Here is a 26,577-nt window from a genome sequence, read left to right as displayed (position 1 = left end):
GTGATGGGAGGATTCAGTGGATGGTGAGAGGAGTCACGGGATGGTGGGAGGAGTCGTGGGTGGAGTCACACACTGGAAGATGTCACAGGATGTGGGAGGAGCCACACAGTGGTGGGAGGAGTCAGTTGGTGGTGGGAGGAGTCAGTGGATGGTGAGAGGAGTCACTGGATGGTGGGAGGAGCCATGTGATGGGAGGATTCAGTGGATGGTGGAAGGAGTCGTGGGAGAAGTCACGGGATGTGGGAGGAGTCAGTTGGTGGTGGGAGGAGTCAGTTGATGGTGGGAGGAGTCACAGGGTGGTGGGAGGAGTCACACGATGATGACAGCAGTCAGTGGATGGTGGGAGGAGCCACGGGGTGGTGGGAGGAGTCACGCAGTGGGAGGAGTCAGTTGATGGTGGGAGGAGTCACTGGGTGGTGGGAGGAGCCACATGATGGTGGGAGGAGTCAGTGGATGGTGGGAGGAGCCACGCGATGAGAGGAGTCAGTGGATGGTGGGAGGAGTCACATGATGGTGGGAGGCGTTACGGGATAGTGTGAGGAGCTATGCGATGGAGGGAGGAGTCACTGGATGGTGGGAGGAGACAGGAGATGGTGGGAGGAGTCACACAATGGTGGGTGGAGTCACACGATGGGAGGAGTCAGTGGGTGGTGGGAGGAGTCACTGGATGGTGGGAGGAGTCACACAGTGGGAGGAGTCAGTGGATGTTGGGAGGAGCCACGCCATGGAGGGCACCTGATGTAAGGGGCACTGTTATGGGGCACCTGATGTAAGGGGCACTCTGTTGGGGGCACCTGATGTAAGGGGCACTCTTATGGCGGCACCTGATGTAAGGTGGTTCTATTACTTACAATGTGGATGTGATTGGCTGACGTTTGTGTTCTTTCTTTGTCTTCCATCTTGTTTCGGGTACAGATAGTTGTTGGTGGAAGGACGGAATAAAAGGGTCCAGCCAGTGAAGGGGGAAGAGCTCAGAGTAATGGAGAAGAGGAGTGTCCTGCAAGGCAGAATCCGGGGCTCAGAGAAGACCGCTCACCATCAACATCTCCAAGGCCAACACACCACTGGAAGCTCTGAGGATCAGCACTAAACAGCTGCCCCGCTAGGAGGTAAAGCCTAACCTACTAACAATGTCTTTGCTACAAGTCACCCCCCAGTATCTGCTGATACCCCACATAGTTACAGGTCACCCTCCATTCTACCCATACTCTAGGCCACCCTCTGGCCCAGTCTGTAAATACTACAGATCACCAGTTATCAGGACCATCAATGGGGGGTACAGGCAGCACTTCCCATTGGGTCAGCAGGTGGTGGAACAGAAGCTGTCTGTGGATAGGTGGGGGCTGTCAGGTCAGCTTTCCAGTGCCCCATCATTTCTAATGGCAGCCCAGTCTTCGTCCGGAGGGTTCAATATTGAGTTTGCCCTTTGCAGCTATAACAGGTTCACCTCTTCTGGAAAGGCCGTCCACAAGGTTTAGGAGGGTGTCTATGGAAATGTTTGACCATTCTTCCAGAAGAACTTTATGTGAGTTCAGGCACTGATGTTGGACGAGAAGGCCTACCTCGCAGTCTCCGATCTAATTCATCCTAAAGGTGTTCTATGGGGTTGAGGTAAGGACTCTGTGCAGGCCAGTCAAGTACCTCCACTCCAAACTCGCTCATCCATGTCTTTATGGACCTTGCTTTGTGCACTGGTGAGCAATCATGTTGGAACAGGAAGAGGCCGTCCCCAAACTGTTCCCACAAAGTTGGGAGCATGAAATTGTCCAAAATGTCTTGGTATGCTGACGCCTTAAGAGTTCCCTTCACTGGAACTAAGGGGCCAAGTCCAACCTCTGAAAAGCAACCCCCCCACCATAATCCCCTCTCCGACACCATAATCCCCCCTCTGACACCATAATCTCCCCTCCCCCCACTCCATAATCTCCCCTCCCCCCACTCCATAATCTCCCCTCCCCCAACTCCATAATCTCCCCTCTGACACCATAATCTCCCCTCCCCCCACTCCATAATCTCTCCTCCCCCCACTCCATAATCCCCCCTCTGACATCATAATCTCCCCTCCCCCCACTCCATAATCTCCCCTCCCCAACTCCATAATCTCCCCTCTGACACCATAATCTCCCCTCCCCCACTCCATAATCTCCCCTCCCCCCACTCCATAATCTCCCCTCCCCCCACTCCATAATCTCCCCTCCGACACCATAATCCCCCCTCCCCCCTCCGACACCATAATTCCCCCCTCCCCCCACTCCATAATCCCCCCTCCACCAATTGGTTTGGACCAGCGCACAAAGACATTAATGGCTGTGTGTTGAGTTATTTGGAGGGGACAGGAAATGTACACTGTTATACAAGCTGTACACTCACTACTTTACATTTTAGAAGAAGAAGAAATGTCACTGAGGGGTGTACTTACTTTTGTCACATACTGTATATTTACCTAGAAAAATGGTGAGGTGTTCTATACTTATTTTACCCGCTGCTACCCACCTCAATACCAGGCACTTACACCCCCTTCCTGTACACACCAATTTTCAGCTTTCAGCGCTCTCACAGTTTGAATGACAATTACTCATACAACACTCTACCCATATGAAACTTGCGTCCTTTTTTCCACACAAATAGACCTTTCTTTTGGTGGTATTTAATCACTAGTGGGGTTTTTATTTTTGTGCTATAAATTAAAAAAATTTGTTTCTGTCATAAAATTTTTCTAATTAGTAATTATGGGGGGTGTGGGGTGTATGGAGGTGGGAGGTATGTACATGAGGGGTGCGGAGTGTACGGAGGTGGGAGGTATGTACATGAGAGGTGCGGAGTGTATGGAGGTGGGAGGTATGTACATGAGGGGTGTGGAGTGTATGGAGGTCGGAGGTATGTACATGAGGGGTGTGGAGTGTATGGAGGTAGGAGGTATGTACATGAGAGGGGTGTGGAGTGTATGGAGGTGGGAGGTATGTACATGAGGGGTGTGCAGTGTATGGAGGTGGGAGATATGTACATGAGGGGTGTGGAGTGTATGGAGGTGGGAGGTATGTACATGAGATGGGTGCGGAGTGTATGGAGGTAGGAGGTATGTACATGAGGGGTGCGGAGTGTACGGAGGTGGGAGGTATGTACATGAGAGGTGCGGAGTGTATGGAGGTGGGAGGTATGTACACGAGGGGTGTGGAGTGTATGGAGGTGGAAGGTATGTACATGAGAGGGGTGTGGAGTGTATGGAGATGGGAGGTATGTACATGAGAGGGGTGTGGAGTGTATGGAGGTGGGAGGTATGTACATGAGGGGTGTGGAGTGTATGGAGGTGGGAGGTATGTATATGAGGGGTGTGGAGTGTATGGAGGTGGGAGGTATGTACATGAGGGGTGTGGAGTGTATGGAGGTGGGAGGTATGTACATGAGGGGTGTGGAGTGTATGGAGGTGGGAGGTATGTATATGAGGGGTGTGGAGTGTATGGAGGTGGGAGGTATGTACATGAGAGGGGTGTGGAGTGTATGGAGGTGGGAGGTATGTACATGAGAGGGGTGTGGAGTGTATGGAGGTGGGAGGTATGTACATGAGGGGTGTGGAGTGTATGGAGGTGGGAGGTATGTACATGAGGGGTGTGGAGTGTATGGAGGTGGGAGGTATGTACATGAGGGGTGTGGAGTGTATGGAGGTGGGAGGTATGTATATGAGGGGTGTGGAGTGTATGGAGGTGGGAGGTATGTACATGAGGGGTGTGGAGTGTATGGAGGTGGGAGGTATGTATATGAGGGGTGTGGAGTGTATGGAGGTGGGAGGTATGTACATGAGAGGGGTGTGGAGTGTATGGAGGTGGGAGGTATGTACATGAGGGGTGTGGAGTGTATGGAGGTGGGAGGTATGTACATGAGGGGTGTGCAGTGGACTGGTATGTCCCTGCACAAAATGACATTTCTAAAGGAATAAAAGTCATTTAAAACTGCTTGCGGCTTTAATGTAATGTCTGGTCCCGGCAATATGGATGAAAATCATTGAGAACAAAGGCATGGGTACCCCGCCCCCAAGCCCATTACCAGCCCCTTTGGGTCTTGTATGGACATTAAGGAGAACCGCACACCCAAATTATAAAAAGGAAAGGCCTGAGGCCCCCAGGCCCTATATACTCAGAACAGCAGTATACAGGCGGTCCAAACAAGACAGGGACTGTGTAGGTTTGTTATTAAGTAGAATCTGTTTGTAATTTTTAACTGGTACATTTTTAAAGTGTAGCTCCAGCCAAAAAATCTATTTTTAAGCTTTTTGGAAAACATAGGGAAGGGTTATCACCCCTGTACAATTTGTTTTGCTGTCTGTGCGCACCTGTTCAGAAGATTTCACCTCACTTTCTGTCCCAATGACAATTGGATTGTTAAAATTTGGGTTTTTTTGTGAAACAAGGAACTCTTACAGGAGAGAATTTCCCTTCCTAGGGGTAGATTTCCTCTCACTTCCTGTTGTCTCCTTCTGTTTGAAAGTAGGAGTTGTTTGTAAGTTGGATGTTTGAAAGTAGGGGCCTGCTCTATATACTCAAAATATAAACGCAAAAATGTGGGCCTTAGGTGTTGGTGTTGCCACAACACTGTAATCCCTCACAGTTACTCTGGGTGGGCGCAGGAACGGGCCCTGCTGTGAAATATTAGATCAAGAATTGTAATTACATGCCCCGCTCTAATTTGGCACCAACGGACCATAATGTTCGATCTTCCTCTTGAAATCGAAGCTCATCCCTAGTGGTGAAGTATGGGGCAAGATTCCTCACCCTGCTGCCATTCCTCATTATATTTCTTAGAAAAAAGAAGAAAAAAAAACACATACAAAGACAATTAAGGTGCGACCAATCTTTATTGGAGATAAATCTATAGATGGAAATGATTGTCGGGCTTCGGAGAACAGTGACGGTTGACCTAGGACTCCTCAAAGGCAGGGCCTTTTTACACTAAGCCTAAACCTTAAGATGATTCAGAGGAAGGCGAAAACCCCCCGGCCAGATGGGCTCCAAGGGGGGGGAAAATTCCTTCCTGACCCCCTAAGGCGATCGGATTGTCCCTGAATCATCAGTCTAGGGTGCCCAGTTCATCTCATATAGAGAAAAAAACCATACATAGAACCATACAGAACATATGTATTGCAGGTATGTATGCAATAAAACACACCTACCTGCTTGTTCACAATCATCTTTGGGGCTCATTCAGAATATATGCATTGAGCATCCGCACAGATCAGCGCCCCCACACTGATCAGTGCCTCCGCCCGCCGCACCGATTCCTTATGTTTTCTGTGCCCAGCCCCCTACAGGAGGACTGGTGGTACCCCCTTATTGGTGGCCCTGGTGGTGGTATGTAGACATGCTGTGTATGATGGTATGCATGGTGCTATATACGCAGGTATGTATGCAATAAAACACACTTGCATGCTTGTTTACAATCATCTTTGGGGATCATTCAGAATATATGCATTGAGCATCCGCACAGATCAGTGCCTCCCCCACTGATCAGTGCATCCGCCCGCCGCACCGATTCCTCATGTTTTCTGTGCCCAGCCCCTACAGGAGAACCAGTGGTACCCCCTTATTGGTGGCCCCGATGGTGGTATGTTTGGTACTAGGTAGGCATGCTGAGTATGGTGGTATGTATGGCCCTATGTATACATTCTATGTATGGTTCTATGTATGGTGTAGGGAGATCATTGCCAGTGTGCCACAATTATCTCACTCAGTACTGCTTGTGTTACCGTCTCACAGCAGGCAAATCTCTTTTGAGGTCAAATACCCTCGGTTGGTGGTGACGAGGCTCTTCCTTCAAATGGTGATGAGGAGGCCCTCTATTAATGTCATTGCCCCTCGGATGGTGGTGACGAGGCTCTTCCTTCAAATGTTGCTGACGTGGCCCTCTGTTAATGTCATTGCCCCTCGGTTGGTGGTGACGAGGCTCTTCCATCAAATGGGGCTGACAAGGCCCTCTGTTAATGTCATTGCCCCTTGGATGGTGGTGACGAGGCTCTTCCTTCAAATGGGGCTGACGAGGCCCTCTGTTAATGTCATTGCCCCTTGGATGGTGCTGACGAGGCTCTTCCTTCAAATGGGGCTGACGAGGCCCTCTGTTAATGTCATTGCCCCTCGGTTGGTGGTGACGAGGCTCTTCCTTCAAATAGGGCTGACGAGGCCCTCTGTTAATGTCATTGCCCCTCGGTTGGTGGTGACGAGGCTCTTCCTTCAAATGGGGCTGATGAGGCCCTCTGTTAATGTCATTGCCCCTTGGATGGTGCCGACGAGGCTCTTCCTTCAAATGGTGATGAGGAGGCCCTCTGTTAATGTCATTGCCCCTTGGATGGTGCTGACGAGGCTCTTCCTTCAAATGGGGCTGACGAGGCCCTCTGTTAATGTCATTGCCCCTTGGATGGTGCTGACGAGGCTCTTCCTTCAAATGGGGCTGACGAGGCCCTCTGTTAATGTCATTGCACCTTGGATGGTGCTGATGAGGCCCTCTGTTAATGTCATTGCCCCTTGGATGGTGCTGACGAGGCCCTCTGTTAATGTCATTGCCCCTTGGATGGTGCTGACGAGGCCCTCTGTTAATGTCATTGCCCCTTGGATGGTGCTGACGAGGCTCTGTGTTAATGTTATTGCCCCTCGGATGGTGGCGACGAGGCTCTGGGTTGATACTGGTTTTCCAGTGGTGAGTATTAGGCCACTGGCTGCAATTCACATTCTCGCTCAGGTAGGAGAAGCCCTCAAATCTCTCCTGCCGGTGTGGAACCTCATCTCTCCCAAAGTCTTCATTTTTAATGAAAGCATCCCCTGGAATTCCTTCCCCCAGGTCTTCCTCATGCATCTGGAAAGAGAAAAAAGTATTTTGTCAATGTTTCTGATCGATAGGGAAATAATCCCTAGAAATCCCCCCATTGTGCTGGGACTCCTCCCGTATACTTACATGTCGATTTGGAAATGGTGGGCGTGAGTTCCCTTTCTCTAGCTCCTTCCAGTCCACCTTGCTGAAGTAGGGGTGTTCTCTGATGTCTCTTACTAGACTCATCCGCAGCTCTTGGTCTTTACATAGGAACTGTAAAAAGGAACAAAATATAATAAGATACACTGGAATAACATGAACAATCTATGAACAATGTAATATTTGATTCTGATTCTCTCTATTATTTTGCCTTCTGACCTGCTACTACATCCTGATTGGATTGGATGGTAGCATGGGGCCTTATTTGTGTCATATTAGTTCAGAATAGTTATTAAAGGAAAGAAACATCAGATATTTTGCAATTAAATGTGAATTAGGAATGTATTAAAAAAGAGATTTCTATGAAATCTGCACCTGCCATGATTTTTCTTATGACTCTGGCAGTCCCAGGGGAGTTCTATATGTTGTCTGTGCACGGAATGTCCCCAGAAATTGAATTCAATGTGTGCGATTGGCCCCATCACTATCCAATGGAACCACCCGGACCGTAAATTAAAAAGGGCTGCTTCTTTCCTTATGACAGGGGAAGGCAGATCCTTCCATTAAGCAGTCAGCTTGCTGAAAGTACAGCTATGACCTCCATCGATATGTGATGGTAAGAAGGTGGAACCATGTTTAATAAAATCCTAATAAGATATAATGTATGCAACAGGGAAAGAACATTGTCACTTAAAAGGTGTAAAATTTCTATGTATACTTACCATCTCTATGACGTCACGGAGATACGGGTTCATGCTATCTGGATAATGCGGTTCCCTTGTGGTCACGATCTTCACTTCTTCCTCTGCGGACTCCCTGCCGGTCAGAAATGGATGTCTGCCGAAAGCCATCTTATACACGATTATTCCCAGAGAGAAATAATCAGCCGCTCCGAAGTATGGAATGTTTTGAAGGGCCTGTAGAAACATAAAGAGAAAAAGAAGGATGAGCTGATTGTTGGGTAGAGGACGGAGACGACTCAATGCTGATATATGGGATCTATGAATCCTCCCAGGACTCCTAAAATTGTGCTCAAAAGACCTCAAACCAAGGCGGAGCTTGTGAATATTGGAGGTGGGGCTTTAGGTCTCACAGAGACACAAAAGGAAATTGGCTGAAATCTTCCAAATTGAGGTAAATTTCACCAGAACAGGAGTGCCCGTTGAAGGTTTCTCCTCCCCTCGTGTTCTGGGGAAAGATCTAAAACTCTAACTTTCTTTCTCAATGACAATGGTCACCAATACAAACCAATGGGGACAAATACCCCTGGAATATTGTTCCAGCCTGGAAACCCACTGAAACCAACCAGGTCACCAGTAAAGAAATTCTTAATTTAGTGAAAAATTACCTCCCTTTAGCTTATCTCTATATCCCATTATAACAAATATTACAATTAGGTCTAATATCAGGTGGAAAGCAAGTATCTTACCTCTGGCGACAAGTACCCTGGTGTTCCCGATTGTCCTTGAATCCTGCTGGACTCCGTGACGCCCATACGTGCCAAGCCGAAATCGGCTATTTTGATGTGTCCAACGTTATCCAAAAGAATATTTGCAGGCTTGAGGTCTCTGTGGATGATCTCCCTAGAATGCAGAAACTGCAGACCACAGATCATTTCTGCTATGAAGTATCTGATGGGGGAAAGAGATAGAGGAATTAGCATCACAAATCATCACAGAGTAATGAAATCTAAAGATGAAATGACTTCCCCCTGTAATACATAGGGGTTTGGATGGACGAGGCTCAGGTGAAGGGGCTGACTACATCACTGGCTGTGGTCAGTCACCCCCGACTCCAGAGTGACCCGTTCATTGATCTTACCTTATGGTGCCCCCAGGAAATGGAGCTACTGCCATGGCACTATGGAGATCCCCTCTGGTCACACATTCCAGGACAAAGGCGAGATGATTCTGTGTGAACACAAGAGATAAAGTTTACATTATAGACATGCAGGATTTCATTTTGTGGAGGAATAGACAGACACACTTAATTTAGGAAAACCGGACAGAGGAACTAAGTAGGCCGCCATTACTGGACTGTTCTTATTGCAATGCTACTTCTGTCTGGTCTGGTAAAGAAATTGGAAGGTGAAAAGACTTACCTTTGTCTGGAACGTTCCAAACAGATGTGTAATAAATGGACACTCCCTGGCTACTTTCAGCACGTCACGTTCTAAGAAAACCATATCACTATCGTCTTCATAATGAATAAATTCTGTCTTTTTCACAAGTTTAACCGCCAGCTTCTGGTCAATGGCGGGATGAGAGGCCAAGATCACCTGCGAACTGGCCCCCTTTCCAAGGACTCCATAACAGGTCATGTGTTCAAAGGAGAGTACACATGACTGGTCCTTGGTGACCACGCTGGATGGTACTTGTGAGGCGATCTCATCATGTGTGCTGCGGATGGATGGATTGTCTAGGTCGCACTCTGGTGGAGTAGCCACGTCTTGGTCGCACTCTGGTGGAGGGGCCACGTCTTGGTCGCACTCTGGTGGAGGGGCCACGTCTTGGTCGCACTCCGGTGGAGGGGCCACGTCTTGGTCGCACTCCGGTGGAGGGGCCACGCCTTGGTCGCACTCCGGTGGAGGGGCCACGCCTTGGTCGCACTCCGGTGGAGTGGCCACGCCTTGGTCGCACTCCGGTGGAGTGGCCACGCCTTGGTCGCACTCCGGTGGAGTGGCCACGCCTTGGTCGCACTCCGGTGGAGTGGCCACGTCCTGGTCGCACTCCGGTGGAGTGGCCACGTCCTGGTCGCACTCCGGTGGAGTGGACAGGTCCTGGTCGCACTCCGGTGGAGTGGACAGGTCCTGGTCGCACTCCGGTGGAGTGGACAGGTCCTGGTCGCACTCCGGTGGAGTGGACACGTCCTGGTCGCACTCCGGTGGAGTGGACACGTCCTGGTCGCACTCCGGTGGAGTGGACACGTCCTGGTCGCACTCCGGTGGAGTGGCCAGGTCCTGGTCGCACTCCGGTGGAGTGGACAGGTCCTGGTCGCACTCCGGTGGAGTGGACAGGTCCTGGTCGCACTCCGGTGGAGTGGACAGGTCCTGGTCGCACTCCGGTGGAGTGGACAGGTCCTGGTCGCACTCCGGTGGAGTGGACAGGTCCTGGTCGCACTCCGGTGGAGTGGACACGTCCGGGTCGCACTCCGGTGGAGTGGACACGTCCTGGTCGCACTCCGGTGGAGTGGACACGTCCTGGTCGCACTCCGGTGGAGTGGCCAGGTCCTGGTCGCACTCCGGTGGAGTGGACACGTCCTGGTCGCACTCCGGTGGAGTGGACACGTCCTGGTCGCACTCCGGTGGAGTGGACACGTCCTGGTCGCACTCCGGTGGAGTGGACACGTCCTGGTCGCACTCCGGTGGAGTGGCCAGGTCCTGGTCGCACTCCGGTGGAGTGGACACGTCCTGGTCGCACTCCGGTGGAGTGGACACGTCCTGGTCGCACTCCGGTGGAGTGGCCAGGTCCTGGTCGCACTCCGGTGGAGTGGACACGTCCTGGTCGCACTCCGGTGGAGTGGACACGTCCTGGTCGCACTCCGGTGGAGTGGCCAGGTCCTGGTCGCACTCCGGTGGAGTGGACCCGTCCTGGTCGCACTCCGGTGGAGTGGACCCGTCCTGGTCGCACTCCGGTGGAGTGGACACGCCCTGGTCGCACTCCGGTGGAGTGGACACGTCCTGGTCGCACTCCGGTGGAGTGGACCCGTCCGGGTCGCACTCCGGTGGAGTGGACACGTCCTGGTCGCACTCCGGTGGAGTGGACACGTCCTGGTCGCACTCCGGTGGAGTGGACACGTCCGGGTCGCACTCCGGTGGAGTGGACACGTCCTGGTCGCACTCCGGTGGAGTGGACACGTCCGGGTCGCACTCCGGTGGAGTGGACACGTCCTGGTCGCACTCCGGTGGAGTGGACACGTCCTGGTCGCACTCCGGTGGAGTGGCCAGGTCCTGGTCGCACTCCGGTGGAGTGGACACGTCCTGGTCGCACTCCGGTGGAGTGGACACGTCCGGGTTGCACTGTGGTGTGCAGTCAATACCGCGTACACCTACAATAAAAAAAGAGAGGAATTAGATTTAGCACCTTCACCTACATTTCATATATTTTTCTTTGTAGAACATCAAATTATGGAGAGAAGAGATGAAAACGCTGGTGCCAGAGACCATGAATAAACTCTACAGGACAGGGACACAAGGAGGACTAATGTTGTACTTTGTATAAAAATGCTGGTTTCCTGCCACTCATCCCGACCCACTGGTTGGCAATAATGGCATGAAAAGTCAGAGGGGCTGGTAGTACCCAGCCCGTAATCAGCCTGCCCATACATGGTTAGAATCTTGGCTGGTCCTTGCTTAGCCGGGTGAGATTGGAAGTGTCTATGGCCGGCTTTAGGAGCGCAGACACTTCTAATGACAGCACTTGGGGTAAAGGCATAGTGCATATTAAAATGCTGATGGATAATGAATTAGTGCGGTTTTATTTGTGTTGGTTTTGTCCGTCTGTCTGGCCTTGTTTACAAGGGTGATGAGGCCCATATAACATGAATGGGACGTTTCTACAACATCTGTATCTTCCAGGTGCTGCATGCAGGCAGTCCATTGACAATGAGTAGAACGCACAGCTGCACGCACGCAGCCACTTCTCCTAATATGACATGCACTGTCTGCATTCAGGGCCATTCGCCCACACCCAGGACCGCTGGGTCCTGGGTGTGGGCACTTGGCTGGGTGGGCTTGGTGGGCATTGATAGGTGGCACTGATGGGCATTGATAGGTGGCACTGGTGGGCACTGTTACTCTATAAATGAGGCATAATCGCCTCTTCCTTTTCAGGGTCGATGTCCCTTTAAGATGAGCCGGTGATCGGCTTTGTTCTTCTCCTGTCAGCAGAGGAGAAAAAAAAACGATCACTGAGCTTTTGTTTACATCATGTAATGAGCCGTCATTGGCTGATAACTGATCACATGATAAGGGGTCGGGATTGGCCCCGTACTCGGATCGGTGGTCTTCCGAGTCTCAGTGACTCTGTGATCACGGCGCCCTCCGCAGGGAGCGTGCACAGGGGGATGTCATATGACGGCCTCCCGGGAATTCACATCCGCGCTGTGCCCGTCATTTGCCCACAGCGCGGATGTCAGGGGGTTAAACAGGTGGTGAGGAGGCAATATAACACCTTCTTGCCTCCTGTCAAATGCCCTCTGAAGAGCGACTTGAATGTGGATTGCTGTTCAGAGGGCACAACATGTTTAAATGAGCCCTAAGGCAGTTCATACAATCCGTCCATTCAGTAGGGAACAGGAGGGACTATTTCATGTTTTCTTTGGGGCACTGCTAAGTAATCTTCTGGTTTTCAACAAGTACAAAATCCCGGGGAGACGGTGCCAATAAGAGATCTATAACCGTCCATCTGCGTGTGTATGGACCTCCCAGTAGTGTGCAGACGTGGATTGTTGGGGATGAAAACAAAAGATTGACATACATGACTACAGAGGTGCAATCACAATGAGGCCATCAAAGAGAAAGCGGGGGAGGGATCTAGGTCCCATGTGGGATGGTCATGGGGGGCGGCATTATCCGCACTGCCCATGGGGGGAGCGGCATTGTCCGCACTGCCCATGGGGGGAGCGGCATTGTCCGCACTGCCCATGGGGGGAGGGGCATTGTCCGCACTGCCCATGGGGGAGCGGCATTGTCCGCACTGCCCATGGGGGAGCGGCATTGTCCGCACTGCCCATGGGGGGTGGCATTGTCTGCACTGCCCATGGGGGGGGCACTGGGGGGCACTGAACCAATTGGCACCTTTGTTTTGTTTTTTGTGGGTTTACAACCACTTTAAATATTGCTTATAAATGTGTGTTTATTAGGATTGTACAATAAGTACATGGGTTGTGTGTATGTCAGGGGTTGACAAATTTGCTTTGAATTTAGGAGCCAGTTTTTGTTTTTTTAGAGTGGTATGGATTGTCAGCTCCCGGGGTAAGGCCACTCATTTTCACCCCCTATCCCTAACTCACAATGGAGCACCCAGTCAATAACTCCATTGAAACGCTGTTACATCAGGGTTATGGGCTGACCAGAAAGAGAGTAAGGCTGGCAACAGATGGAACTGGCTGGCACTGGCAGGTACGTGGAACTGCCAGATGGCATTGGCAGGTGACACTGGTTTGGCACTGGCAGGTGGCACTATTGGCACTGGCAGGTGGCACTATTGGCACTGGCACTGATTGGCAGGTGGCACTGGTTTGGAAGTGGCAGGTGGCCCTGGTTGGTGATGGCAGGTGGCCCTGGTTGGCGGTGGCACTAGTTGTCACTGGCAGATGGCACTGATTGGTGGTGGCACTGGTTGGTGTTGGCAGGTGGCACTGGTTGGCGGTGGCACTAGTTGCCACTGATTGGTGGTGGCACTGTCAGGTGGCACTGATTGGCAGTGGCAGGTGGCACTGATTGGCGGTGGCAGGTGGCACTGACAGGCACGTGGAACTGCCAGATGGCATTGGCAGGTGATACTGGTTGGCATTGGCAGGTGACACTGGTTTGGAACTGGTAGGTGGCACTGATTGGCGGTGGCACTGGTTGGTGGATGCAGGTGGTATTGATTGGCGGTGGCACTGGTTGGCACTAGCAGGTGACACTGATTGGCGATGGCACTCGTTGGCACTGGCAGATGCCACTGGTTGGCGCTGGCAGGTGGCACTGGCAGGTTTTACACTGAGCTCTCTATTACTGAAATGTAACAGAGGAGCTGTCAGAATTGAGCTTAAAGCGGAGCTCCACCCTAAAGTGCACCTTCCGCTCATTGGAACCCTCCCCCCCTCCGGCGCCACAATTGGCACCTTTCAGGGGGGAGGGGGGTGCAGGTACCTGTACAGTACAGGTATCTGCACCCACTTCCGGCGTAGATTCTGCAGAAGCTACACCCCTTTCCGAAGGTCCCCCGCTGCCTGCTGGGAAACACACGGATCCCAGAGACAGCGGGGACCATCCTTATTGCGCAGCGCGACTCGCGCATGCGCAGTAGGGAACCGGGAAATGAAGCCAAAAGGCTCCACTTCCTGGTTCCCATACCCAAGATGGCAGCGGCAGCACCCGAGAGACGATCGAGAGATCAGCTTCGGGTGCCGACATCGCGGGCGCGCTGGGCGGGTAAGTGTCATTGTTTTAAAAGTCAGCAGCTGCAGTATTTGTAGCTGCTGGCTTTTTAAAAAAAAAATGGCGGACTCCCGCTTTAATGTCGGAATGGGCGGGACCCGGCCGGGGTGTGAAGCTGACAAGTAACAGAGAGGCGGTGTAGTGTCATATTTTGCTCCCTGAACATTGAAGCTCGGGGATAGGGATGAGGACACTGAACATTGAAGCTCGGGGATAGGGATGAGGACACTGAACATTGAAGCAGGGGGATAGGGATGAGGACACTGAACATTGAAGCTCGGGGATAAGGATGAGGACACTGAACATTGAAGCTCGGGGATAGGGATGAGGCCACTGAACATTGAAGCTCGGGGATAAGGATGAGGACACTGAACATTGAAGCTCGGGGATAGGGATGAGGACACTGAACATTGAAGCTCGGGGATAGGGATGAGGCCACTGAACATTGAAGCTCGGGGATAAGGATGAGGACACTGAACATTGAAGCTCGGGGATAGGGATGAGGACACTGAACATTGAAGCTCGGGGATAGGGATGAGGACACTGAACATTGAAGCAGGGGGATAAGGATGAGGACACTGAACATTGAAGCTCGGGGATAGGGATGAGGACACTGAACATTGAAGCTCGGGGATAGGGATGAGGCCACTGAACATTGAAGCTCAGGGATAGGGATGAGGACACTGAACATTGAAGCTCGGGGATAGGGATGAGGACACTGAACATTGAAGCTCGGGATAAGGATGAGGACACTGAACATTGAAGCTCGGGGATAGGGATGAGGACACTGAACATTGAAGCTCGGGGATAGGGATGAGGCCACTGAACATTGAAGCTCGGGGATAAGGATGAGGACACTGAACATTGAAGCTCGGGGATAGGGATGAGGACACTGAACATTGAAGCTCGGGGATAGGGATGAGGACACTGAACATTGAAGCAGGGGGATAAGGATGAGGACACTGAACATTGAAGCTCGGGGATAGGGATGAGGACACTGAACATTGAAGCTCGGGGATAGGGATGAGGACACTGAACATTGAAGCTCGGGGATAGGGATGAGGACACTGAACATTGAAGCTTGGGGATAGGGATCTCTGCTTTGCTTGTCAGTGTCACACACAGTGCGCAGCCGCAGAGTGTGGAGGAGGGGGGAGGGGGTCAGTCATTGTTAATAGTGATAGTGAGTGGGCTGGTGGCAGCTTAGGCGCCAGGTTGTGATTTCTGGTGGCATTGGTGACCTGGCGCCTGGGGTTTGTGGAGCCCTGGTGTATGTCTTGTGTTGATTGTAACTAAAAAATGTCATAAAAAAGGACTTGATTTAAAAAATATTAAAAAAACATTTGTACCTATGGGAATGTGACCCCAAAACATTTTTTTGAAAAAAAAAATTTCTTTGAAAAAAAAAATTTTTTTTGAAAAAAAAAAAAAATTTTTTTGAAAAAAAAAAAAATTTTTTTTTGAAAAAAAAAAATATGAAGAAAATAATATACTTTGAAAAAAAAAAGTGAAAAAAAAATTTTTTTTGGAAAAAAAAATAAAAAAAAAATTTATAAAAAAAAAAAAAATCTTTGAATAAAAACACTTACCAATCTCAGTGTCTGTATCCCGGTGATGTCTATTGGCTTTACAGCCGGAACCGAAACATCGAACGACGGCTCTGAAACAGCCGCGCACAAACGCTCGGGTCCTCTTCAGCTTGGAGGGCTTTTTGGTTGGGGTATCTGCAGGCTGGTCACTGACACCTCCTACCATGGCCCTTCCTTTGCTGGGTTTCTCTTTGATGTTTTTCAGAGAAACAATCTGATTACATTTAAATCGGTTCATTATTAAGAATAAAGAAACTCGCTTTAAATGTATGACAACAAATATTGCAATGAAATTGAATTGACCGAAATCAAATCCAATAATATCACAAGGTATCTCTCAGGAGAGATAAAAGCCAACCTCACTTGTCAGTGGACAGTCAACTTCTGATGAATTCTGCCCCAGCGTCTGAATATATAGGGGGACTCAGCCAATGAAATCACAGCGACTTTGGCTCAGCCAATCACAGCGACTTTGGCTCAGCCAATCACAGCGACTTTGGCTCAGCCAATCACAGTGACTTTGGCTCAGCCAATCACAGTGACTTTGGCTCAGCCAATGAAATCACAGTGCAGTCATGTGACTTTTTTTTTTTTTTTTTTGAAAAATTAACTGACGATTTTTCTTAAAGGAGCCAGTATACGGATGTAATAGGGATATACGGCTCCTGGAAGAACATGTTATTGTGAATGAGATTTAACCCTTACAGTCCCATGGCTGAAATAAAGATCTCTATTCTTATGATAACATTGTGAATGGAGCCTTAGAAATCCTCTCCGCACATCAAATCTTTTCATTTCTTTTATTTTATCATTATTACACACCAATTATTTCTCCATGAGGGGGGGAGGGGTGATGAGCCTCACGCTGCTCCCCGGGGCCGCCCGCCGTGTGAAGATCCGTACCGCGCTCTACTAACCAATCACAATTGATAACGGAAGTGACGTTCAGTCGCAGCCATCTTACTATACCCCGCACTCCTCTATAGTAAGCATACACTGAGAAGGCGGACATCTTGTTACACCCACCGGAGTTTGATGCATAAATAGAGTATTTAGAAATCGGAATGTTTGGATGTTACATTTTAAAAGCCGCGGCAAACCTGCCCACCTCACACGTTTGCTAATGTGACAGAAAACTCTGAGTTCAGTCCGTGGGATTTCACCATATAACCTCCGATTTGTGTTTTATAAAAAGTGTAAAATGCAAAACTCTGGTGGGTGTAACAAGATGTCCGCCTTCCCCCCCCCCTTCTCGGTCTATCCTCACAGTGGAGGAGTGCCTGGTGTAGCAAGATGGCGGCGACGGATCGTCACTTCCGTTACTAATTCTGAGGGGTCGCGGAATCTGACGGAACACCGGAGCCAGCGCTGCAGCGGTCAGTCCGCCCGATTCTCTTGTATGAAATCTTCACTCTCCACCCTTTGTCTCTCAGCTCCTCCCCTATCACACAGGCTCCACCCTCCTCGCACTCATCTCCGTGGTAACCGTACACTGCAGGGGGAGGAGATAAGAGACACAGCCCCACCCCTCATTCCTCCTCTCTGTTTACTAATATGGAGGCGTCCAATCAGCGGCGGGACAAGTGACCAGCAAGGAAGGCGGGGCCGGTAGCGGAAGGGGCGGGGCAGGGATTGAAATGCACAGTGTCTGGTAGTCATGATCATCTCTCGCCAGGTGAGACCCCGAAGTATCGAGGGGGAGGGGGAGTGTCCACTATAGAGGGTCCCCCTCCCCCAACACACACAGAGGACCAATCATAGGCTGAGCTCTACTACCATCCCCCATCATCCCACGAGGGACCCCAACTCTACTCAGCTATACAGAGGGGGAGGGGCAGTTTGAGAGGGAGGGGTGTCAGGTGAGGGGGAGGGGTGTAAGGTGAGGTGATGAGGAGTATTGATGGGAGGTTCTCTGTCGCTCTTCATGTGTCGGTGCTCTTCGATGAGGTGGGGGTGTATTTCTCGGAGGGGGAGGGGTGTAATGAGGAGTATTGATGGGAGGTTCTCTGTCGCTCTTCAGGTGTCGGTGCTCTTCGATGAGGTGGGGTGAATTTCTCGGAGGAGGAGGGGTGTAATGAGGAGTATTGATGGGATGTTAGGGGATGGGATGTTGGTAGGGGGCACACTTTAGTGGCACTGGTAGGTGACACTGATGAGGCACGGGTAGGGGGCACACTTTAGTGACACTGGTAGGTGACACTGATGAGGCACGGGTAGGGGGCACACTTTAGTGACACTGGTAGGTGACACTGATGAGGCACGGGTAGGGGGCACACTTTAGTGGCACTGGTAGGTGACACTGATGAGGCACGGGTAGGGGGCACACTTTAGTGGCACTGGTAGGTGACACTGATGAGGCACGGGTAGGGGGCACACTTTAGTGGCACTGGTAGGTGACACTGATGAGGCACGGGTAGGGGGCACACTTTAGTGGCACTGGTAGGTGACACTGATGAGGCACGGGTAGGGGGCACAGACTAGCGGCACTGATGGGCACATATTGGGACCGATGTTCCTGTAACAGAAGCTGGTTACTGGCTGCTTTATTTTCTCCTTCCGCTGATTGTGAGAATAAAAAAGCAGATAATCGGCTTCTGTTTACTTCTGTGATCAGCTGTTGGCTGAGAGCTGATCATGTGATAAAGTGCCGCAGCGATTGGCTCTTTACCCTGTTCTGTGATCAGCTGAGTGGGAAGAACTCGATGATTGGAGAGCGCGCCGCAGGGGGCACGTGAGCGGCACCATCACGGGAGGACATCTGTGGTCTCCCTCCCACCACCGGAAGGCCGCGCTGTAACAGTCTTTCTATAGCGCCGGTGGAAAGTAGTTAACGGCTTGCCGACCAGCCGCCGCGGTTGTACTGCGGAAACGCGGCTCTGCGAATCGCCGTCATGTTACGTTGCTTCCATATTCAGCCACTAGGGGCGCGCGTGCTCGTCCATGGAACCGATGCCATCACCCGGAGAACAGCGATCTGTGTGTTTCTTATCTGAGGGGAGAAGAGACAGATCATCTGTTCACACAGAGTATGAAGAGCCATCTGTCATCTCCCCTACACAGTCCCCTCCCCCCCTTCAGTTAGAACATGTAGTAGAGGACGCATTAACCCCTTGATCGCCCCCTAGTGTTAACCCCTTCCCTGCCAGTGACATGTTTACAGTAATTGATGCATATTTATAGCATTGATCGCTGTATAAATGCCAATAGTCCCAAAAAATGTGTCAAAATTGTCCGACGTGTCCGCCATGTTGCCGTCCCGGTAAAAGTTGCAAGTCGCCGGCATTACTAGTAAAAATAATAAAATAATAAATATGCCATAACTATCCCTATTTTGTAGACGCTTTACCTTTTGCGTAAACCAATCAATATACACTTATTGATTTTTTTTTTCTACAAAAATATGTAGAATACGTGTCGGCCTAAACTGGGGAAAAAATATTTTTTATATATCTTTGGGGGATATTTATTATAGCAAAAAGTAAAAAAAACATTGCTTTGTTTTATTTTTTGTTTTCAAAATTGTCGCTTTTTTTGTTTATAACGCAAAAAAGAAAAAATGAAGAGGCGATTAAATACCTCCAAAAGAAAGCTCTATTTGTGGTGGGGGGGGGGCATTTATTTATTTATTTATTTTTGGATGCTACGTCACCCAACTGCATAATGGTCAGTTAAAGCGACGCAGTGCTGAATTGCAAAAAGTTCTCTGGTCAGGAGGGGGGGTAAAATCTTTCGGGGCTGAAGCGGTTAAAGTGGTTGTAAAAAGAAAAAGCACCTGGGTGCAGCAGCCCCCTCCTTATACTTACCTGAGCCAGTAATGTGCAGGAGGTCAGTGGCTCTCCCGGGTCTCTTCTCATTCATTGGCTCTGTATACTGTCAATCTGAGATAATGAGAGGGGGGGGGGCTGAGCTGCACTCTGTGACTGGGCACACCGAGCAATAACTTGGGATGGAGCCCTGCTCAGGTGCCCCCCAGAGCAAGCAGCTGGGAAGGTCTGTAATTATGAACTGGTAATAACGGGAAGAACTACTCATGAAAGAGACCTTTCAGATGGTGAGTTGGGCGGGGGGCGGTAAAAACAGGCATCTGATGTAGTTTTGCAGTCTGGATGTTTGGGACTGAGCAGTATAGAGGTATATAGTGTAAGCTTTGTGCTGTCAGTGTGATCTCCCGCCCCGGGATTGGAGAGGTCTGTGCTGCTCACATAACATTGTCTCGCCTCTTCTGGCTGATTTCTGAGGTGCTGCGGCCCGATTCCTCCCATGATCACAATTAGGGTTGTCACCTTTTCTTCACCTCAAACCCAAACACTTGATCGGTGCACACCAATTTTTATTATAGTATAAACTATAGATATATTTTGGTATTAAATAATATTTCTAATCATATGAAGTTAATAACAAGAGTCCCCCTTTACGTCAGAGTCCACGGAGTCCCCCTTTTATATCTGAACTCACAGAGTTCCCTTTCACTCTAAGGGGGGACTCTGCAGACTCTGATGTAAGGGAGAATTCTGGGGACTCTAACATAAGGGATGCTCTGGGAACCCTGATTTAAGGGGGGACACTGAGAACACTGATGTATGGAGAGAACCCTGATTTACCTTAGTGTACTCTCTCAGAGGCAGGAGAGAGAAGGGGTAGACTTCAGACACGGAGGGATGGTGAGCTCACTCACCCTTTGGAAGTCAGCACCTCTCATCCAAATGTATCTGAGGCTGCTGGGCTTCAAATTTTCGGCCCCCACTTTCCTTTTTCTGAGGCACAGCACCAGGCATTGGAATGTGGGCAGACAAAGAGGAGTAGGGGGTGGGGGGAAGAGGTGCAGATTGAGCCCTCTCTCCTCTCCTGTCTGTGTGTGTTTTGTTGGGGAAGAGGGAATTGTTAGTGCTGGCTTTGGGCTGTGTGAAAGAGAGTGTTACAGACACTCTCAGCTTAGACAACTGCAGCCAGCAACCCAGCTGGGAGGCCATAGTACAGTTTAAATAATGTGTCTGGGTCTCAGACAGTCTGAAACCCGGACACATGATTCCAAACCCGAACTGTCCGGGTGAATCCTGGACAGGTGGCAACCCTAATCACAATAGTCTCTCTAGGGCTGAAACAACTAATCCATTATGAAATTAATCGATTCCTATTTTCATAATCGATGAATCGGCCGGTAACCTAATGGGTTAAAAAAACCTAAAATGAGCCCTTTATAATACAAAGATAGCAAATAATCGCTACTATAAATATTCCTGTCACTGTTCTAAAGTAAAAAATGAACCCCTTTCAGTAGTGATTATCGGCTTTTTCTACTATAAAGGGCTCATTTTAGTTTTTTAGTTTTTAACCCCATTATGTTACTAAACGCGTTAGACCCGGTTCACATCTATGCGTTTTTGGTGCTTTTTGCAGAAATGCACTGCAGTTCATTTCCATGGTTTCCTATGGGACACGTTCACATCTGAAAGGGGCGGGGACTTTTAAACGCAAAATAATGCTTTATTGGTTCAATATACTTCAATGGAGAAGCTGCAGAAAAGCGTGTCATGTGTTTTTGCAGCAATTTGTGTGCCCAAAAAAAATGTAAAAATACAAATTGCAGAAAAATCACGTGCGCAAAAATCAAAACGCACAGCAAAAGGCACTGCAGAAACAGATCAAAAGCAAACTGCATAGGTGTGTACCGAGCCTTGTGCTGACCACACTGATCAATTTTCAGATGAGAATATTCAGACTAAAAATCTTTCTACATTCGCTGAATGAAAGAATTTTGTGTGAAATTTTCACTTGTTTTTAAAATGAAGGTAATATCTGAATGAAAACCACATCCACTGTCTGAAAATTCCTTCCACTAAGACCTTTTCTGTTATTTCTACATTTTCCCCTCACTGTGGTTGAAAATGAACGTCAATTTGATCCACTTTTTTTTTTTTAAGGTTATTAAGCGATTAATCGGCCAACTAATGGATGGTGAAAATAATGGTTAGTTGCAGCCCTAATTCTCTCCCAGTGTTGCTGGGAGAAACCTTGAAACACAACGTACATCCTCCAAGCTAATGAAGCCAATCCTCTTTTATTCACAGATGTGTCCATCACCAACGTTCGCCATCCCAGCTTCACCATTCATGCAGAAGTTTGCTTATGGAACCCGTGTCAGCGTTTACCTGATGAAAAGGTCAGCTCAGCATTCATCATCTTGTTTTGTCGGAGAATAAAGGTGGGGGGAGGGGGAGAATGTTCCAAAATAGATGACAAAGTAGGACGTGTTACTAGTCAGCAAATCTAGGACAGGTAAGTCCTGCATATTGGTGACTACATATCGGAAGTGAAGGCCGGGTTCACACTTGTGGGAATTGGATGAGGGTTTCCCCGCATCCATTTCACATGACGGGAGAGTGTGACCGGCTGTCATTGGAGCCGCTTCACACATCTCCGGGGCGGCTACAGAGCGCACTGCAGAAGGGTCCGGTGTGTCTTTGGCTGTTTTCAGGTCTGAATTGAGGCAAAATTCTGCCCCCCCCCCCCATAAAAAACGGAGAACAGGGGCGCTCCACAAACCGTGTCAACCCAGCCTTAAATCGGAGCTCCGCCCAAAAGGGATGTACTGCTTTTACCACCCCCCATTACCTAGTTTCAACAGGTTCCTGCACCCACTTCTGCTTGGGCAGAAGTTCTCACCCCTCCCCCCTGCGATTTTCTGGGAAACGTCACAGGTCCCAGAAGATTGCATGACCTGTGGAGAGGCAGCCGCCTTTTCCAGGCTTTACTGTCTCAGGGCCCCTCTGTGCAGTTAAGTAGTATAACATGTTCTTCTAAAGTCTGTGGTTTTTTGTTTATTGAAAAACATAATTTTAAGGTTCAAAGCAAGTTTCTCGGCCCCCTAGTATTTCTGGCTGTGGCCAATGTAAGTAAGGGCTAATCATTTATGTAGAATTTACAGAAGCAGCTGGGACTGGTGTCTAGCTATGGGGAGGAGTGGAGGATCAGCCCTGCTTTAACCACTTAAGGACCGCCTCGCGCCAATATATACGTCGGCAGAATGGCACGGCTGGACACAATCACGTACCGGTACGTGATTCTTTAAGTGCCCAGCCGTGGGTCGGGAGCGCGCCGCTGGCTCCCGACCCGGTCCTGTGATCTGTGGCCGCGGGACCAGCGGACCCGATGGCCGCTGGTGTCCCGCGATCGGGTCACAGAGCTGAAGAAGGAGGAGAGGTCTGTGTAAACAAGCCTCTCCCCGTGCTTCCCTGAGGGGCTGTCACCGATCGTCTCTTGTTCTGGGCGCGTCTCCGATCTCAGTAAAGAAACATCGGCTCTTTACCCATGTGATCAGCTGTGTCCAATCATATGTAAACAAGGAAATGGCAGTTATCTGCTTGACTCTCTCACTGAAAGAGTGGGAGGAGAGAGCCGATCAGCAGCATTTCCTCACAGGGGAGACCTGTACATATCATCGGTGCCGCCCCATCTGTACCCCATTGGTGCCGCCTCATCTGTGCCCCATCGGTGCCACCTCATCTGTGCCCCATCGGTGTCGCCTCATCTGTGCCCCATCTGTACCCCATCGGTGCCGCCTCATCTGTACCCCATCGGTGCCGCCTCATCTGTGCCCCATCTGTGTCGCCTCATCTGTGCCCCATCTGTACCCCATCGGTGCCCCCTCATCTGTACCCCATCGGTGCCACCTCATCTGTGCCCCATCTGTACCCCATCGGTGCTGCCTCATCTGTACCCCATCGGTGCCGCCTCATCTGTGCCCCATCTGTACCCCATCGGTGCCGCCTCATCTGTACCCCATCGGTGCAGGAGTAAAATGACTTATTTACAACATTTTCTAACAGAAACAGACTTTTTTTTGTTTGTTTGCTTTACAATATTTGGTCTTGAGTATTGAGGTGGTTAATGGCCCCTTTTCATATCCACCAAATCCTCTACAATTCTGCGGCAGTGCTTAGTATTATTCTTAAAATCAATTCCTGTGTCCCCATGGAGCTCCTTGGATTTCAGGCCCCTAAATGTGTCACATCTTCTTCTGTCTAATGGACAACGAAGCTCTTGATTCGAATGTCAAATGCTAGTTTGTACTGGTCCGAGGAGCTGGCATTTTACAGCTGTGTGATGGGAGGAAGATGATTTTCTTTTTCTTTAAACTCCCATCAAGTAGGGCTATGTGGTAGACTTTAAATTCTGATTCTGATTGTGCCGTCTGTAATCAATAACTGTTCATCTCCATTCTCTGTCCAGAGGAATCCTTCATGGATGACTTTGATGAGGGCGCTTATTACGAAGCTTTGGGCACGAGACCGGCACTTAACATGGACAAGCTGGATGAGTCCTACCAGAAGGTGATTGAATTGTTCTTCGTGTGCACCAGCGAGAACCCCAAGGAACGGCCTTCTGCACCTCCAATTGTGGAGGCCTTGGAAGCGCAGGGGGTCAAGTAGTCATTTAGAATTCTGTTTAAAGGTTTCTGTTGGAATGGTTTTAATGTTTTTAACTATGAGAAGGCAGCTTTGTGTTGCTGTAATGTTTTCTAGAATGGTAGATTAGAGCAATGGTGAGCTCTGCTCTTCATCAGAGGTACTAATGCTGCCATATGAGGCTAGAAGTAAACTCAGCAGTTATGTCCCACGTAGCAGGTCCCTGACATCATGTATGTCATTCCAATGTGAAAGTATTGCTGGCCTTGCTGTATATAGCACTGAGGCACACAAACCTACCTCTAGCCAATGATGGTGCCACCTTTTGGAGTCTTCCTGAAGACACTTCTGCTGCCCCCATCCATCATGGTCACATCCTATAAGGCACATGCCCAGCCCAGCTTTTATTTTAGAATAACTGTGGCAACCAGGTATTACAAGGGTGTTTGGGTGCTGGAGGTAGGGTTTGATTTGTACAAAACCTAAACGTGATACAAGGTGCACTTTCATATGGGGGGAAAGTGTAAATGGAGAGTTTACTTCCCACTTTACCTCCAGCAACCCCTTTGCAGTTCTCTACACATAACTGCAGCAAACAGCCCTCAAGTACCTATTGACTTATGTAAGCTGCCCTAAGGTCCTACCAGGCTGCTGTATGCCAGATACTTCTAGTTCTGAGCCATGGTTGGGATTTCTTTGTAAATCTGAGACATTGATTGGCTGCTCAGACCAAGGAAGATACTTTTTGGGCCTTTGCATAGCATAGAACCTGTTCCTCCTGCCCTACTAGAAGTATTAAAGAAAAAAGCTGGAGGGAGTTTGCTTGTAGGCACGGCCTGCTGTCCTCTCCAAGATGGCTGCCTGGAGCTCATAGCAGAAGATGATTAGTCTTTAGTAGGTTCCTGCTGGTGTTTTGTCAGATTAGGCGAACCGTCAAAGTGTAACGCAAGTGACGTTTCGTCGCCGCCATCTTGCTACACCCCGCACTTGTCCCTAGTGAGGATACGGTGAGAAGGGGGAAAGCAGACATCTTGTTACACCCCGTACTCCTCCACGGTAAGGATACAGTGAGAAGGGGTAAGGGGACATCTTGTTACACCCCGTACACCTCCACAGTAAGGATACTGTGAGAAGGGGGTAAGCGGACATCTTGTTACACCCCGTACACCTCCACAGTAAGGATACAGTGAGAAGGGGGTAAGGGGACATCTTGTTACACCCCGTACTCCTCCACGGTCAGGATACAGTGAGAACGGGTAAGGGGACATCTTGTTACACCCCGTACACCTCCACAGTAAGGATACAGTGAGAAGGGGGTAAGGGGACATCTTGTTACACCCTGTACACCTCCACAGTAAGGATACAGTGAGAAGGGGGTAAGGGGACATCTTGTTACACCCCGTACACCTCCACAGTAAGGATACAGTGAGAAGGGGGTAAGGGGACATCTTGTTACACCCTGTACACCTCCACGGTAAGGATACTGTGAGAAGGGGGTAAGGGGACATCTTGTTACACCCCGTACTCCTCCACAGTAAGGATACAGTGAGAAGGGGGTAAGGGGACATCTTGTTACACCCCGTACACCTCCACAGTAAGGATACAGTGAGAAGGGGTAAGCGGACATCTTGTTACACCCCGTACACCTCCACAGTAAGGATACAGTGAGAAGGGGGTAAGGGGACATCTTGTTACACCCCGTACACCTCCACAGTAAGGATACAGTGAGAAGGGGGTAAGCGGACATCTTGTTACACCCCGTACACCTCCACAGTAAGGATACAGTGAGAAGCTGTAAGCGGACATCTTGCTACACCCCGTACACCTCCACGGTAGGATACAGTGAGAAGGGGTAAGGGGACATCTTGTTACACCCCGTTCACCTCCACAGTAAGGATACAGTGAGAAGGGGGTAAGGGGACATCTTGTTACACCCTGTACACCTCCACAGTAAGGATACTGTGAGAAGGGGGTAAGGGGACATCTTGTTACACCCCGTACACCTCCACAGTAAGGATACAGTGAGAAGGGGGTAAGGGGACATCTTGTTACACCCCGTACACCTCCACGGTAAGGATACAGTGAGAAGGGGGTAAGGGGACATCTTGTTACACCCCGTACACCTCCACGGTAAGGATACAGTGAGAAGGGGGTAAGGGGACATCTTGTTACACCCTGTACACCTCCACAGTAAGGATACTGTGAGAAGGGGGTAAGCGGACATCTTGTTACACCCTGTACACCTCCACAGTAAGGATACAGTGAGAAGGGGGTAAGGGGACATCTTGTTACACCCCGTACACCTCCACAGTAAGGATACAGTGAGAAGGGGGTAAGGGGACATCTTGTTACACCCTGTACACCTCCACGGTAAGGATACTGTGAGAAGGGGGTAAGGGGACATCTTGTTACACCCCGTACTCCTCCACAGTAAGGATACAGTGAGAAGGGGGTAAGGGGACATCTTGTTACACCCCGTACACCT

This window comes from Lithobates pipiens, unplaced genomic scaffold, assembly GCF_037356315.1.
Source record: "Lithobates pipiens isolate NorthernLeopardFrog02 unplaced genomic scaffold, aLitPip1_a1.2 Scaffold_47, whole genome shotgun sequence".
Classification (NCBI taxonomy): domain Eukaryota; kingdom Metazoa; phylum Chordata; class Amphibia; order Anura; family Ranidae; genus Lithobates; species Lithobates pipiens.
This window is presented reverse-complemented; position numbering follows the sequence as displayed.